This window comes from Microtus pennsylvanicus, chromosome 11 (assembly GCF_037038515.1).
Source record: "Microtus pennsylvanicus isolate mMicPen1 chromosome 11, mMicPen1.hap1, whole genome shotgun sequence".
NCBI classification, from domain to species: domain Eukaryota; kingdom Metazoa; phylum Chordata; class Mammalia; order Rodentia; family Cricetidae; genus Microtus; species Microtus pennsylvanicus.
The window spans coordinates 10,692,444-10,708,137 of NC_134589.1; positions in this window are offsets into that span (position 1 = coordinate 10,692,444).

Here is a 15,694-nt window from a genome sequence, read left to right on the forward strand (position 1 = left end):
TGTAAGGTCTGGTGGATGTCTGAAATGATCAACAATGCCTGGTCTTGAAGAAGGATGAGATGGTTATTTAAGTAGAACCATCCACCCTTTGTTTCTGTGCCCCTCTCCCCCTTTATGAGCTTATCCCTCTCTTCTGGTTGGTAACAGGGCTGATAGGAGGGAGTCAAGAACAAGATTATGTTCTATAGAATCAAAGGAGTTGGAGGCCCCCGGGCCACTGAGTCAGTCTTGGCCACTGGGTCCTTGGAGGACTGGTGTTCCTGATAGTGAGTGATGGCTACTTTTGCAGGGAGCTGAGGTTGGCTTATTATAAGGGGTTCGTTAACTATGGGGGTGCCCTTGGTAGTAAGGAAGCCCCTTTCCTTCCAGAGTGCAGAGTGAGTATGGGCTGTTAAGAAGGCATATTTAGAGTCAGTACAGATATGAGCCCGTTGGTCCTCAGCTATTTGGAGTGCCCTAGTCAAGGCAATTAATTCAGCATTTTGGGAGGAGGTTCCCATTGGCAGGCAGTCGCTTCGACTGTGTCAGTGGAAGTGACCACTGCATATGCTGCCTGGCAGTTTCCTGATTTGTCTATAAGGCAACTTTGCAAAACCAACAAACAGGGTAAGTTGGGGATTTGTAAGTTGCTGGTCTAGAAGACCCTGCCAAGGTGAGCTTAGGGCATCTACATCCTCTGGGAAAGAGTAAGAGGAGATACCAGAGGGGGAGGGAATAGGAAGGAGAGTTGCGGAGGGGGGCGGTTAGGGCAGGACTGGAGGCCAAAGTAGTTTGGGGTTTTCTAGAAACAGTAAAACCTGGACTCATGGAGGGAGGGAGGGACAGAGAGAGAGAGAGAGAGAGAGAGAGAGAGGGAGGGAGGGAGGGAGGGAGGGAGGGAGGGAGGGAGGGAGGGAGAGGGAGAGGGAGAGGGAGAGGGAGAGGGAGAGGGAGAGAAAGAGAGGAGTGTCTCAGATGATCTGAGAGGTGGCGGGAGGAATATACCATGATTGACCTGGACAGGGTGATCTTGAGAGCCTCCCGAGTGAGTTCAGCTGCTGCTGCCAGGGCTCTTAGGCATGGTTGCCATCTATAGATGCTGAGGTCCAACTGTTTGGATAAAAAGGTGACAGCCTGATTCGAAGACCCAACCTGTTGGGTTAGAACTCCAGTGGCCACTCCTGACCTCTCACCTGTATAAAGGTGGTAAGGTCTCGTGGGGTCTGGAGGAGCGAGAGCAGGGGCTCTTAGAAGGGCATCTCACAGTAGAGAGAAATGGCGGCGGACGATGGCCGGGTGGGTGAGAGGCTCTATGGGGGTCTCTCTGGCTGCCTGGTACAGAGGCTTGGCTGTAATGGAAAAGTTTGGGAATGAATGAGAAAAGAATCACCCTGCAAGAATGCAAGGCAGTGTCAGAGTCTTAAGTGGGAAGGAACGGGTCCCGTCTCCCCCATGACTGAAATTGGTGAGGGAAACGTAGGGCCCGAGTGAGATGTTAAAACAGAGTAGGTAGCTCCCAAAAGAAAAGTAATGGACTTACTCGCTACCTGTAGCATTACCCTAGGCTCGGAGAGGGGTGTGGGAGTCACGAAGACTGGGCTGTGTCAATCCTCTGCAAGGCCGAGTAGTTCAGAAGCTGGCACAGTCTCACTTGTGTTGGTGAGGCTGGACCTCCGTGGTGTGGCATAGAGGATGAGCCCGTACGGGGGCATTGTGATTTCCAGGGCCCAGGCTGCTGGAGAATAGGGCATAGCCTCGTAGGTGGCAGAGGCCCAGGGCAATATTGTGCCAAATGGCCATTTAGACCACATTTGTAGCAGGCTCCCAGCAAGGCTGACTTAGGCTGAGCTCCAGCGGGATAGAGCCTCGTGGTTGACTTCCCTTGTCCCCCTTCTGGGGGTCCAGGTGGCCTTAGGGCAGCTGCTAAGGCTTGGGCTTAGAGCGTTACCTCCTGCTGCTGCCTTGTCTGTTGGGAAGACTCGGCTGTTTCTTCGGGGGGGGGGCATTAAAAACTTTAAAGGGCATAAGGGCATTTTCACCAATTCCTGTATAGGGGTTTGGGGACCCTCCTCAGCCTTTTTTAACTTTTTTTCTGATATCTTGTGCTGACTGAGAAATGAAATGGCAGCCAGGGCCGTGGCTCCTGCTGGGGAGGCTGCGTCCAGTCTAGTATACTGAACCATGGTCTCTTGTAGTCAGTTTTTAAAAATGGCCAGGTTTTTGTCAGCTAGCTGTGTGATCTCTTGAAGTTTGTCAAAATTAACTACTTTTTCCGAGACCATCTCCATACCCTGAAGGAGGCAGCAGACCATGATGTCCCGCCTCTGTCAGCCATTTTGGCCAGATTGATAATCCCAGTATGGTTCTGTGGCTGGCACAGCCAATTCCCCCACAGGGACCATATTGCCTACTAGGTGTGTCTGGTCTGTGTGCTGTCTAGCTGCTGCATGAATTTTGCCTCGCTCTTCAGGAATGAGAGTGGAGGCCTGGATGACAAAGCAATCATTCCAGGTTAAATTGTAGGCTTGGGACAGATAGTGAAACTCCTTAATATAAACAGAAGGATTAGCAGAGAAAGAACCCAATGACTTTTCTATCTGAGAGAGATCTGGAAGAGAGGTAGGAACGTGGACTTTAATAGTGCTATCGGCTCCCACTACCTCCCGGAGAGGGCAGGGTTATGGTGAGATCTGGAGTGAGAGGAGACAGGGGAGGATTGGGAGGGGTTAGGCCAGTGTGTAGAAGAGGTCCAAGAGGTGAGTTGTGGCACTGGGGGGTAGGGAGAGGCGGTAGGAGGAAGGGGAGGGGAAGAAGGTGGGTAAGGAGGAGAAGTTGGCCTTGAACCTCTGGTTTGGCTGGGGAGGGGGGAGGAAAGTGGAGAATGTTGTTCCACAGGAGGGGGTTGGGTAGTTAGGGTTCAAGTAAGGGGGGGCAGTGTCTCTGGCAGCATGTCATGGTGGAGCTTTCAGGGTCCCAATTCCCAGATGGTCAGGAATCTGGAGGCGCCGTGATCCTGGCAACCCAAACTGGTGCTATAAGACACTGGCTACTGAGGGAGGGGCAAGAGCGCAGGGTCCAGAAACCATGGACATATGAGAGTTCTGTCCATTTATCCCCACGGCGGAAAAACTTTTCGAGGTCCCAGAGATGGAAAAGTCGAGAGTTCCCTCTGGTGGTCATCGTGCCCCATTGTCAAGGTCATACTGAGGTCAGATCTTAGTGAATAGAGAAATTAGTCATTCAGGACAGATTGTATAGGGCAGTCCCAATTTATAAAGATTTTGTAAAAGGCAGCCCAGGGGCGATAGAGGATCCGGCTTCGAATTGCAAGAGCCCATTTAGAAGTCTATGCCAAATCTTGGAGCTCAAGTCTGTCACAGTGTGTCCACCAGGACAGGGCTCTTGAGTCAGAAGGGGGAGGGGTCGTGAGAAATGAGTGGTAGATGTCTCTGTTCACTCAGTCTCACCTCAGCGAGGCCTAGTTCGCCGCTTGGATCCCACAGGAAGGCTGGAAAATCAACAAAAATAACCGCAAATGGGTCCCCGGGCCCTAGTGGCAGGTACTGAAAAGGGGAACTCCCAAGACAAAGTGGATCTTAGCCTGGCAGAGAGCGTGTATGAGAAGGGCCTTTTCACACGTGGCCCTGGGCCCATGGGAAAAACAGCCCACCCACCCCACCCCCCGCCGCGGGACCTCCAAATCTAAGTATTTTCTTACCAACAAACCTCTCCGCCAACGCAAATAATCCCAATCAGACCAAATCAAACCCAATTAAAAGATATTCAGGTTTAACTGGACGCCTGCGCTCTTGGGTGGTCCCAAGAAAACACAGGGGTAGAGGGTGGGGGGAGAGCCAACACAACCACCAGAGAGAAAGAGGGGAGACCACGTGTTTATTCTCTGGGGAGCAGTTTAAGTAGCCTGTGGGAGTGGTCTTGACCCTCCCTGGGGAGGGGGTCACCCTTTAGCGGGCTTTCTTGGAGGTGGAGTTTGGACTGAGGCAACTCCCAGGGGAGGGATCTTGGAATGGAGTTTTCTGTCCAGCCTTCCAAAGATGGATGCCATGGGATAAAACCGGACTTGCTGAACATAGCGGACAATGAGGACTGCTGAGAAGTCAAGAACAATGGCACTGGGTTTTGATCCTACTGCACGTTCTGGCTTTATGGGAGCCTAGGCAGTTTGGATGCTCACCTTACTAGACCTGGAAGGAGGTGGGAGGTCCTTGGACTTCCCACAGGGCAGGGAACCCTGACTGCTCTTTGGGCTGAGGAGAGAGGGGGAGTTGATTGGGGGAGGGGGAGGGGGAGGGAAATGGGAGGCGGTGGCGGGGAGGAGACAGAAATCTTTAATAAATAAATAATAATAAAATTAAAAAAAATACTTCACCCAACAAACAGGAGGAAGCAATTTGGAGAGAAAAACACCCAAATTCCCAAAATGATTGTTTATAAATGTTTATTTTTTACTTAAGGGGGATTGCTTATAAGTCATTAATGATCACAGTCAATTTCCAAAAAAATAAATAAATAAATAAATAAACAGGGCAGATATGATGTAGAGATGCATACTTTGCATTGGAATGGATCTTGGTCTATTGATACAGATTTAAGGTCAGTTTTGTTACACTGTGTGTATGTATTTCTGCTCTTATTTAAGGTATTGTGTTTGTGCAGCTCATTTAAACATGTAATGTATAATTAAGAAATACAGATTAGGGCTGGAGAGATGGCTCAGAGGTTAAGAGCATTGTCTGCTCTTCCAAAGGTCCTGAGTTCAATTCCCAGCAACCACATGGTGGCTCACAACCATCTGTAATGGGGTCTGGTGCCCTCTTCTGGCCTGCAGACATACACACAGACAGAATATTGTATACATAATAAATAAATAAATATTAAAATATATATTAAAAAAAAGAAATACAGATTAATAGTCATCAATAATAACCAAACTTTTAGTCATGTTAGTTAGGTTTCCTAGATATACAGAGGTATATTTCAGTTAGATAATCTTCAACATACAGAATTTGGCATTTAAAATGTTTTAAGAACTTAGACTTTTCTCAACGGTAAGACATGTCTGCTTCTGGCAGTACCAATTACTTCAGAGAGGTTGCCGGGCATTGAAGAAACTTGTTATGGAATTTGCCTTCAGTGTGACAAGTCTAGCCATTTGGGCAAGAAACTGCCCTTGCCTGGACTGCTTTATGGTACGCTGTATGAACTGGGCATGCAAAATGTATCTAGGAGGACCGTTGATCATGATATTGCCCTAACCCTGAGCCGCCAATGTTACCTGCAGAGTGACCCTCGGGTCAGAGAGGGCAATGGGAGTCACCAAGTCTGGCCACATCAGTCTTGCTGAAAGAGGCTGAACCTCCATGGCATGGCAAAGAGAACGAGTTCACACAGGGCCATTCTGATCTCCAGTGTCCAGGTTGACCTCAGACAGGGCACAGCCTCATTGGTGGCTGCGTGTGCCACCATGGCCAACCTTCCTCCTCTTCTTTTCTGCAAGGCTTGATATCGAGCATGTGATATCAGGACCTTGAGCATGCTAGCTAAGTACTCTGCCACAGAGCAAGCTGAAGATACCAGATCCGAATGCATTTAAGGGGCCGGGGCTGGGGCTCGGTCGGTGAAGTGCTTAGTGAGATCTCACAAAGCCCCCCAGCCTCCACACCAAATAAACTGAAAGTGGGGGCCACACCTGTAGCTCAGCACTGGCAAGGTAGATGCAGAATGATTAAAAAGTTCACAGTCTGCAGAGTAAGATTGAGGCGGCCAGGCTGGGCTGCCTGAGACCTATGAGATCCTGACTCGGACATTTAACCTACCATTTCGGTGTGGTGCATATTATATTTCCATTAGAATGAAGTGGAAAATTTCTAAGCCCAACCATTTTAGGACAGAGTCTTAAATGTCTGGCCCCCTTGTATCTCTTCACAACCAGTAGCTCCAGCTTTAAGGTATCTAAGGTCTTGTGGGGTAAGGCATTCTGGGACAGGGCTCTCCTCCAAGTGTCAAGGGGACACTGTTTATCTTTGAGACTGTCTTAGTTGCTTTTCTGTTTCTGTAACAGAACACCCCAACCAAAGCAGTTGAAGTGCGGAAGAGTGTCATTCCAGCAGGGTTAAGGTGGCAGGACCTTGAAGCAACTGGTCGTGTTACCGTCACAGCCAAGAGCAGAGATGGATGGCCTAGTTGATGCAGGACAGTGCTCCGCTAACTCTTCATTCAGTCCTGAGCCCAACCCACAGAATAGTGGAACCCACATTCAGGGTGGGTCTTCTCAACTCAGTTACTTCAAGGATGTAAATTTATTATAATTGCAAAAAGGAAAAGTGCAAAAAGAAAAAGAAACAACGTCAAGCAAAAAGATGCAGATTCATTTATTTTATTTATGAATGTTTTGTTGCATGTCTGTCTGAGCATCACCAGGTATACTTAGTACCCTTAAAGGTCAGAAGAGAATGTCCCCTGGAATTGGAGTCATGGCCAGTTGTGAGCAGCAATGTGGGTGTTAGGAGTCAAACTCTGGTTTTCTTCGAGAACAAGTGCTCTTAACTAGTAAGCCATCTCTCCAGCCCCATAAATAAAATCTTAAAACAAAAACAAAACAAGGCATAGTGGCTCACACCACTATAGACTCAGGAGGCAGAAGCAGGTGGATCTCAGTAAATCCAAGCCAGCCTGGTCTATCTAGTGAATTCCAGGCCAGTCAGGGTTGTTCCAAGAGAGTGTCTGTCTCAAAACCCCAAAAGTAAATAAATAAATACAAAATAAAACAACAAAACCACACACACAAAAAAAGTTTAGCTATTTTGTCTGTGAGTTGGTCCCATGTTTATTGAGAAAAGTATACAATGCTATAATTGGTGGGTAAATATACAACAGGAAATGTACAGGGCCTCTCGAGCCAACCAGGAGGGGTGTCTAATGAGCTTCGCCCAAGTACAGAACGATATTCCAGCCCCGTGTTCCCATCATGGCAACAATGCCTGTGCCATAACATGGAACATCCACAGCAGGCAGAGGATGAGGGTCAGTCAGGACTCAGTCCTGGCTACATCTGGCCCAGATCTCCGCCATCCCAGAGAGTGGTGGAAGAGAAGAGACAATGTTCAGTAGTGACTACTGCTTCGCCGGAGGCACCTTCGTGCTGAGAGCTGGCTAGAGAGAAAATTAATTCCTCATCAGCAGGTCCCAAGGGTGCTACCAACACCCTATCTGGTCCTTCCTGATCAAGATTACTTCCCGGCTGGAGAAGTGAATCAGCCATACATACAGTGTAGCAGAAAAGTAGCAAAGCCCTTCTTGCATCTGGCGTCAACCCCAAAGCCCTAGGACTAATTTTAGGTTCACAGAAACCCCGAGGAAACCTGCATCTGATCAGCGATTGTTTTCTGGAATCCACAGAGCTTTCCTTCTAAAGGAGCTGGACGACCTTTGCATGGCGTAGGTCACAAGACCGTCCTGGCACAGCTGGAGTGTCTTGCATTATTGAGTACCTCAAACAGTGTCCGATAAGCACCGATGTTGCAGAGGTGTGAAGTTTGCACTTCACAAAACACACAGGCGAGATCAGGGACCTTGCTTGGAGGAACTCGTTTTGTTTTAAAAACAACTTTTGTGGCCCGGCAGTGGTGGCACACATCTTTAATCCCAGCACTTGGGTGGGGGGCAGAGGCAGGCGGATCTCTGTGAGTTCGGGGCCAGCCTGGTCTACAGAGAGAGTTCCAGGACAGCCAAAGCAATACAGAGAAACCCTGTCTCAAAACAAACAAACAAACAACAATGACAAAAAATAACAACAAAAACTTTTGTATAACAATCAATAAATATGATTTTTCGCAGCTATCTGTGGTTCAGTCCATCGGAGACTGTTCCACCCCGCTGCTGAGCAACATCAATACATCTGACAACATCTCTCTTTCTGCAGTTGTCCCACGTGACTCAGAACACCAACAATAAAGACAGTGCTTTGTGCTTAGAAGCAAATGCAGAGCCAGGTGAGAGCTGAGGTTGAGAACGAGGCCAGGTCAAGGAGGAAGCGACATTAGGTGGAAGCAAGATGAAGTATAATATAAGGAAGGAGTCAGGAATGCCAGGTCCTGAGTCAAGAGCATGCTTCCTGTTTCGGAGATTAACACGAAGCCAGTGTGTCTGTGTCTGAGCAGACAGGATGGTGGTGGGTGGGTGGAGCACTGGTGACTCCAGATCTCCCCATGACCGGGAAAATCTCCCCACAGAGGAGGAGGAGAATGAGCGATTTGCTTGGTGAACAAGCATATGCCCTCTGAGAGATGGCAAAGGCGGAAGGAAATCTTGCCCTTCCAGACAGCCAGGAAGGTCCAGCCCATCTATGGCGTGCTCTCGCTGTGGGCAGCCAGACCCTTTCCTCAGCAGAGAAGATGGGGTCTGGTGTGGTGGCCTTTGCCTGTAATCCCAGCACTCAGGAGACAGTGACGGACCAGCCTGGTTTAAGACCAGTCTCAAGATGAAAAGCTGTCTTATTACAAGGTCAAGATAAATTCATTCCAGTTTCCTGTAAAACTTGCATTTGACCCCACCTTGACCCATTTTCTGGAACCTGATAAGTTCCACACTCTATACCCTAACTTCTACCCTGATATGATGTTCAGTCAAATCATTTTGAAATATTCTGCCAAGTTCCTACATAACAAAAACCTCTTGGAAAGCCCCTAGCCTTGGCATTTGGGAGGGACTATATAAGCCCCATTTTTTCCTATGTGCAACACCATTTTCTCAGACCCCGCTCTAGGGAGCTAGCCTTGTCTAATGTAAGATAAAGCTTACTTAATTTGACCAAAGAATTTTGGGTGTTGGTCTTTACTCTAGTTCGGTAGATTTAAAAAGAGACAAGAGATAGTCAAAAGAGCAGGGGTCTAGAGGGTTAGCTGAGCTGGCGAGAGCACTTGCTGCTCTCAGGAAGGACCTGAGCTCACAGCCATTGGCAACTCCAGTGTCAGGGGCTCCGACAACCTCTTCTAAACTCTGTGGCACCAGCAAGCACAGGACACAAACATGCAGACAGGAAAAAAATAACTCATACACAAAATTGTCTAAATTTTTATTTTTTATTTCAAAGGCAGACTGGTCTACACAGCAAGTAGACTCTGTCAGCCAGGGCTGCATAGCAAGACTGTCTCCAAAAAATAGTCATGATTGGGAAGGATTCTGAGAAAGACAGAGTTGTAAAGCCAAGGAGTATGGAGGTCTTCTGGGCTCTTGCCATGCATGGGCCAAGGCAAGCAGAGGGCAGAAGGGTCTGAGGAAACGCCGAAGGAGACCCCAGACTCAAACAGTATGTAAGAGCCAAGAGTGTCTACTATCCCAGCACATGCATATTTTTAAACACACTGTAACCCTTTTAGAGGCTTCTTTCCTCTGGATCTGTCTTTACTGAGCATCTGTATTGTTCTTCGGTTGCACGAGACAAATCTTTGTGGGGTTGTTTTTGGTTTTCTGAGACAAGGTTTCTCTATATAACAGTCCTGGGTATCCCGGAACTCACTCTGTAGACCAGGCTAGCCTCCGATTCACAGAGTGCCTGTCTTTGCCTCCCAAGTACTGGGATTGAAAGTGTGTGCTGCCACCACCACCTGGCATGAGATGAATCTTAAATTGCTATGTTAGTCTCCAGCAAATGTGCTGGCAAACAGCATTAGCTGCTGGCTCCTCTCTCCTTGGTTCCCTGAGAGCCTAGCTTCATGGCAGAGGTATCAGCAGGAGCTATGTTTTCCACTTCAGCTCTGGGGAGTTATTGGGCCCACACTGCCACCCACTGTTCATAAACCCATTTCAGCGTTCAGTAGCAGGGCCTCTTAAAAGAGCCACACTCATGTTAGCCACTAGCACCAAGCCAGGAAGCCACCTCTTAAAGGAGCTGAGTCTCTGTTCACTGCTAGCATCGAGAAAAAGTAGTTATCAAGAAGATGCATTTGACACTGTTTTTATGTATTTGGAACCTCTTTTTTTTTTTCAAAGCTTTCTCGGGTCTTGTGTGAATCTATGTTGCCTGATGGCAGGTACCATATGTAGGTGGACTTTTCTGTCCCACCAGACAGTTCCCAAATAACCACACAGAGACTTATTAATTATAAATGCTTGGCCGACAGCTTAGTTTGTCACTAACTAGCTCATAACTTAATTAACCCATATCTCTTACCTACGCTCTGCCACGTCTCGGTACCTTTTCCCAGTACAACAAGTTCATCTCCTTCTCTCCGTGTCTCCTAACGATTCTGAGATCCTCCTTCTCTCCTTCTCCGTACTCTCTTTTTGTCTGCCTGTCCCACCTAACCTCTACCTGTCCAGCTATTGGCTAGTCAGCTTCTTTATTAACCCAATCACAGTGGCATATACTCACATAGTGTAAAGGAATATTCCACAGAGCAGAGGGGAAACAAATGCATGCTTTCTTGTGATAAGCCCAGGGCCCTCTGCCTAGGAAATGGTGCTGCCCGCAGTGGCCTAGGGAATGGTGCTGCCTGCAGTGGCCTAGGGAATGGTGCTGCCCGCAGTGGCCTAGGGAATGGTGCTGCCCACAGTGGCCTAGGGAATGGTGCTGCGCACAGTGGCCTAGGCAATGGTGCTGCCCACAGTGGGTGGGTATCCCCCATTTTAGTCAAGTGAATCCAGACAACCCACCACAGAAACCCCCACAGGCTAACTGTTGCAGACAATCCCTCACTGAGTCTCTCATCCCAGGTTGTCTGGGTTGTGTCAAGTTGTCAGTTAGCATACTCTTTCTTTTCTGCCACTGTAGAAGGCTCCATTCTGGTAAACAGGTCTAGAAAAGAAGAATAAAGTGAGCACACAGTTCCTTTTAGACTTATTATCTGGAACCATAAATGGTTGTGGCACGGACAGCAGTTGTTACAGCTGGAGCTGCTGAGGAAAATGGGCTCGAAAATTGTGGGAATCCAGCAAGGAGTGGCCGCTGCTCTCGCCAGTCTTCCATGGACCTGGGGCGGGGGAGGGGCGAGTCTGAAACTCTTCTGAGATTGCATAGGAAGAAGTAAAGGAAGAGTAGGACCCCCCCCCCCCCGCCCATAGCCAGATGATTCTGGACCCTAGTGGCAGGGTTTTTCCTCTGGAGATTGGAAGGGGACTGTTAATGGGATTGGGGAGGACAAGGTTGTCTTGTCTGAGGAGATTTCACAACAAGCGGACGCCATCTATCTTGGGCAGTGGCTGTCCTACAGCCAGGAAACTTAAAAGATTGACTGGGCCCTTCCTCAAGTTCCAGAAGGAGGGAGCAACGGCTGGGAAGATGCGAGTGTGGTATAGATGTCATACTCATGCTCGGCCTTTGCACGGCTTTGGTCGCAGGACCATCCTGGCACACCTGGAGGTCTTGGATTGCTGGGCACTGCAAACAGTGCACAGTAAGGACTAAAGTGGCAGGGGCTTGATGCTCCCCTTCAGAAGGACACATGGATTAGATCAGGACCTTTGGCATCGGGAATTGTTTTACCCAAAAAAACACCTTTTGTATAGCCATCAATAAACGCACCTCTGCATGCTGTTCGGGGTTCAGCAGTTCAGAGAAACTGTTCCTCTCTGCTTCCGGGGAGCCTAAAATTCATCTGGGAGTGACCCTGTGTCTTTGATTCACTCCTGAAACACAGAACATCCCACACGAAGTTCTCAGCGCAAAGGAGGTTTATTACAAGCATTGGGGGCCTCCAGATCAGACAAAGACAGACAGCAGGTCTTTTTCACAAGAGTGGGCTTTTAAGGAGAGAAAAGGGGAAGGCTGTGTTAGGATGAGCCAAGAAGTCCTGAGTGGACCTGGGAGCCAGCACAGTCAATGTATGAATTTTGATTGCTGGACCTTGGTGTATTGATAGTAATTTTAGTAAGGCATAACGAAGTGGGCAAATAAGGGGACAGACTTTGGGAGCTAGCTTTGGGAATGTAATCGAATGATTTAGCAAGGGAAAGGGGAGGGGAAGGGGTAAAACCTGCTGGTGCCATGTTAGCCATGCTGGGGCCTGTTAGAGAGCCCTTGCTCAGTTTGCTGAGCCAGCTCAGCACGAAACACTGGAGGCCTGGGGAGATGTCTCATTGGGTAAAGCTTGAAGACTTGAATCTGATTCCCAGGACCTTCATGGTAGGAGGAAGAAAACCAACTCCTACAAGTTTTTATACACACACACACACACCACAAATAAATAAATAATAAAATTAACAAAAACAACAGCAGCAGCAGCACCAAAAGAACTCACAATCAATAACACAAAATCATCAGAAACAACAAAATCAAAGCACTTAGCTTCTTTTTCGACTCAATTCCATTGCTTTCCGTCGTTGCCCCCAGTCATCTTCCTCTCTGACGCTGGCTTTACTCTGTCACCTCGGCCTCAGGCAGCCCTGCAGTGAACCTCACAGTCTGGGATGCTTAGATGCTGGGCCGAGGATGCAGCTCAGGCAGCAGAGTGCTTGCGTAGCATGCGTTTGTGGTCTGTTCCCTTGCACCATGCAACTCTAGCATGGTGGCACTTGCCTGTATTCTAGCACTTGGGAGGTGGAGAAGGAGGATCAGAAGTTCAAAGTCGTCATCAGCTACATAGTGAGTTCAAGGTTATCCTGGACTTGATGAAACCCTGTCTGTTTCCAGACTCAAAAACAGCTGGGTGGAGGTGCCGCAGACCTTTGATCCCAACACTCGGGGAGCAGAGGCAGGTGGATCTCTGTGTTTTCAAGGCCAGCCTGGTCTACAGAGCAAGTTTCAGGATATCCAGAGCTACACAGAGAAACCCTGGCTTGAAAAAACAAATTTATCTCAGTACTTGGGAGGCAGAAGCAGGCAGATTTCTGTGAGTCTAAGGATAACGTGGTCTATGCATTCCAAGCCAGCCAGGCTACGCAGTCAGACTGTTTCAAAACAAAACAAACAAAAAGCATTTTAGCCAAAAGAACGTTTAGGTAAATCCAGTCTTTTTTTCTAAGTGTGCAGAAAATATAGAGCAAAGAAGAGAAAGAAAGAAAAGATGTCACCAGCCGGAACTAGTTTCTTGCCTCAGCAGTTAAATGCATTGGCAGTTCTTACTGAGGCCCCGGGCTGATTCCCAGTAACCCCCAGAATAACTCACAACTGCCTGAAACTTCAGCTTCAGGAAATCCCACAGCCTCTTCTGCCCTCTGAGGACACTAACCTGGGCTCTAAGTTTAGCACAGATTCCAAACTTTCGGACCCTTGATTCAGCTTGCCCAGAAAGAAGGTCCAAACCCAGTCTTGTGGTTCTGCGCGCCACCGCCTCGCACAGTGTGTGTAAGCAGACAGTATCAATTAGCGTCTGAAAGTGCGATTTGCACTCCTGAGTATTCAAAGTTGATCCCCCACCCCCACCCCCGCCCAGCCCGCTTCGGTTTCTCTCCTCGCATCTTTTCTTCCTAGAACAATTTCCTTAATTTTGCCCCCTTGCCAGCTGCTTCCTCTCCCGAGGCGGAGCTGAGAGAGAGCCAGGCGCCGCCTTGCAGGTGAATACCATCAATTGCTAAAGGGGCTAGATGTCTGACTGCCTGTCTCCATGCGGTACGGTTTTGGAGCGCTCTTCACAAGGGGATGAAAGAACTTTAAAGGGGTGAGAAAAAGACTTTTCAAAACTCCTTGATTGCAGACGAGTTTCAACATAATTCAGTGAACCTGGCCTGAAGGATATGGTTTGGAAAGTACCCAAGCTGCCACCTGATTCCAGATTCCGGTCTGCTCTGGGAGAGTGGCACCGGCTCCCAGGGCCCCCAGGGCTGCTGGTGAGTACTGGGATGGAAACTGGCCCTGGAGGCTCAATGGGTGATTTGATTTGACACTTAGTGCTGCTTTGATAAAGCAGGGCTGAAGAAACCAGGACATAGCGCCGAAGGGTGGGCGCAGGGGCGGATGAAATGGTGCCGCATTCATCTGACCCGGCACCCCGTGAGGACGTGGCTGTGCGCAGGACGAGCTGGATTTCACAGACTGGGGGTGATGGGACTGTGTGTTGGATTAGGCTGAGGTCTGTGCCCCAAACTTTAGTCTGCTTAGGGGAGAATGCAGGTGAGAGGCTGGGCAGAGAAAGGCTCCAATACTACGGGCGTTGGGATGCGTTGAGGCAGTATAGTTTGAGGAGTTTAGGAACTAGCCTTGCAGCCCCTTCGCGGGATGCGGGGTGCAGGACCTGGCCCCGTTAACTCCAGAGCCACTGGGAGTCCCCGCAACAACCTTCAGTGCTTTGGCCTCCTGTGGGAGGATGGGTCAGGCCTTGCCCCTCATTGGGGATATGGTCAATCACTGCAGACACTAGACCTTGAGTGTGGTGCATCGGGGACTCCACTCTCCCTGCCAGAAGGGGATGGAGAGAAATGGAGGGGTGGAAGGTTGGATGCCATACTTTTTGGTGGTGGTGGGATACTATGTTGCTCTGGCTAGCCTGGAACTAATTATCTATGTAGACCAGGCTGGCCTAGAACTCTAGAACTCACAGAGACCTTCTTCTGCCTCTTGGGTGCTAGGATCACAGGTATGGGTTAAAATAATATTTTAAAAAGTACTTGTTTTGTTTTGATTTTGATTTTTTTTTTCTACACAGGGTTTCTCTGTAGCTTTGGAGCCAGTCCTGGAACTCACTCTGTAGATCAGACTGGCTCGAACTCACCAGAGATCCTCCTGCCTCTGCCTCCAAAGGGCTGGAATTAAAGGCGTGTGCCACCACTACCCAGCTAAAAAATACTTTTAACCTTCATTAATTTAGTATGTGAAGGTCAGAGGTGAACTTGCAGGCAGTCAATTCTCTGTCTTCAATAAGTGGGTGGTGGGGATCAAACTCCATCCAGCAGGCGTGGTAGCAAACACCTTTACCTGTTGAGCCTTGTCAGGGGCCTGGGGTAAGATAATCTTAAATGCGTGCTCTTTGATAAACTAAAGCTACATCGAATACATGGTTAACAGAAAGCAGGAGGGGAGCTGAGTACAGGGCACCACCTGTTACAGTGTTCTCTTTGGGGCAGGGGTGGGGGCAGGTGGTTAAAAATACATTTTACAAAGAGAGAGGAAGGACTCAGAACAGGGCTAGTGAGCCTAGGGGAAGGTGCGCTAGGAGCAGTATGCTGGGGCTGGAGAGAGAAGGCTCAGCAGCTCACAGCTTGGGCTGCTCTTGCAGAGGACCAGAGTTTGGTTCCCAGCACCCACAGGGCAGCTCACGACTATCTGTAACTGTAACTCCAGTTCCAGGGCTCTGATGCCCTCGTCTGGCCTCTGTGGGTACACATGGCACACATGCATGCACAGGGCACACACGCATACACATGGCACACACGCATACACAGGGCACACACGCATACACATGGCACACACGCATACACATGGCACACGCATACACACGGCACACACGCATACATGCAGGCAAAGCACGCATGCACAGGAAAATTCAAGCAAAAACTTTTTTTTCTTTGCAAAGGATCACACTGAGGTGCTCGAGAGGTGTCTTTGCAGTTAGGATCTCTGCCCGCTCTTTCAGAGAACCCAAGTGTCCTCAACATCACGCTGGCTGTCACACAGTTGCCTGTGACTTCAACTACGGGGCATCTGAAGCCTTCTGGCCTCCATGGCCATCGGCACTCACATGTACACACATAATTAAAATTAATAGATCATATTTATGATCACATGTGGGAATAAAAACCAAAGTAATCCATCCTTTAAAAA